The sequence below is a fragment of the Sinocyclocheilus grahami genome, unplaced genomic scaffold (genome assembly GCF_001515645.1).
Source record: "Sinocyclocheilus grahami isolate Dianchi unplaced genomic scaffold, SAMN03320097.WGS_v1.1 scaffold420.1, whole genome shotgun sequence".
In the NCBI taxonomy this organism is placed as follows: Eukaryota; Metazoa; Chordata; class Actinopteri; order Cypriniformes; family Cyprinidae; genus Sinocyclocheilus; species Sinocyclocheilus grahami.
In genome coordinates, this window is record NW_015505599.1 from 4,887 (window position 1) to 6,537 (window position 1,651).

The 1,651-nt window shown below is 46.1% G+C and overlaps 1 long non-coding RNA gene across 1 annotated transcript in view; it reads left to right on the forward strand.

The window, feature by feature from the left end:
• The first annotated feature begins 1,112 nt into the window (after window positions 1–1,112).
• LOC107551314 (uncharacterized) overlaps window positions 1,113–1,651 on the forward strand; it is a 17,687-nt gene continuing 17,148 nt past the window's right edge. The window contains exon 1 of the long non-coding RNA XR_001604750.1: window positions 1,113–1,195. This is a non-coding gene — a long non-coding RNA (uncharacterized lncRNA). The remainder of the gene's footprint in view (window positions 1,196–1,651) is intronic.

Consider the following 1,651-nt stretch of genomic DNA (forward strand, 5'->3'; position numbering starts at 1 on the left):
AGGGAAGCGTGCCGGCGCGCTCGTGAAATTCCGACAGCGTGGTTTTAGGACTCCGCTGCCGAACATTCATCTGGCGAATCTCCGCTCCCTAGCAAATAAATCAGACAAACTACAACTCCTCAACCGCACAAACAAGGCTTCCAGTTGTTCAGAGCAGACCACGTCACCGAGTCGTTGGTGAAAACGAGAGGCGGTGGATTATGTTTTTATATCAATGAAGGCTGGTGTACAGACGTGACAGTTGTAAAGAAGATGTGCTGCCCAAATTTGGAAGCTCTCTTCATTAACTGTAAGCCTTTTTATTCACCATGGGAGTTTTCCTCGTTTATTCTGGTGAGTGTGTACATTCCTCCTGATGCGCGTGTGAGCGCCGCGCTAGAACTGTTGGCCGATTAGATCACACACACAGAGCAGCGTTATCTGGACTCTTTCATTATCATTCTCTGTGATTTTAATAAAGCTAATCTCACCAGTGAACTGCCTAAATATAGACAGAACATCACATGCCCCACCAGGGACAGCAATATACTGGACCACTGCTACAGAGAAAAATAGTTTATCAGTCTGGCGAGTAAACAAAAAAATGTACTAGCGAATGGCGATTATATTGCCAAGGTGTGCGTAGAGGGTTGTTCTACCAGCCTACAGGCAGAAACTCAAATCTGCTAAGCCTGTAGTAAAAACTGTAAAGAGATGGACTGCTGAAGCAGAGCAGGATTTACAGGCCTGCTTCGAACTTATTGATTGGAGTGTTTTCGAGGCTACAGTTACTGATCTGGATGAGCTCACTAACACCGTGACATCCTACATCAGTTTCTGTGAGGACATGTGTGTTCCCACCAGGACTTATTTATCATTTAACAATGACAAACCTTGATTCAGTGCAAAACTCAAACAGCTTCGCCAGGCCAAAGAGGATGCCTACAGGAGTGGGGACAAAGACTTGTACAAACAGGCCAAATACACACTGAATAGGGAGATAAGAGTGGCAAAGTTAAGCTACTCTGAAAAGTCAAAAAAACTGCTTTAGTAATGACTCTACATCAGTGTGGAAAGGCCTGAAAGCCATCACCAGCTACAAGACCCCATCTCCCCAGCACTGAGGCCAATTAACAACTGGCTGAAGACCTGAACGAGTTTTACTGTAGGTTTAAAAAGCAAAAGACTGGTCTGACACCCCACACCCACTCCGACTGTCTCACAGCACAGCCATTAACACCCTCCCCCTACTGTTTCTCAGCCTGCCTTCAAGATCTGTGAAGAGGATGTATGCAAAGCCTTCAGAAAGCAGAAGATAAGGAAAGCCAAAGGCCCAGACGGTGTCTCTCCAGCCTGCCTCAAAGCCTGTGCTGTCCAGCTATCATCCATCTTCACATTGATCTTCAACAGATCCCTGGAGCTGTGTGTAGTCCCCTCCTGCTTCAAATGTTCCACCATCAACCCTGTACCCAAGAAACCAAAAATCACAGGACTTAATGACTACAGACCTGTTGCTTTAACATCTGTGGTCATTAAGTCATTTGAGAGACTGGAGTTGGCCTACTTGAAGGACATTACTGGACCCTTGCTGGACCCCCTGCAGTTAGCTTACTGAGCAAACAGGTCTGTGGATGATGCAGTCAATATGGGATTGCACTACATCCTCCAACAT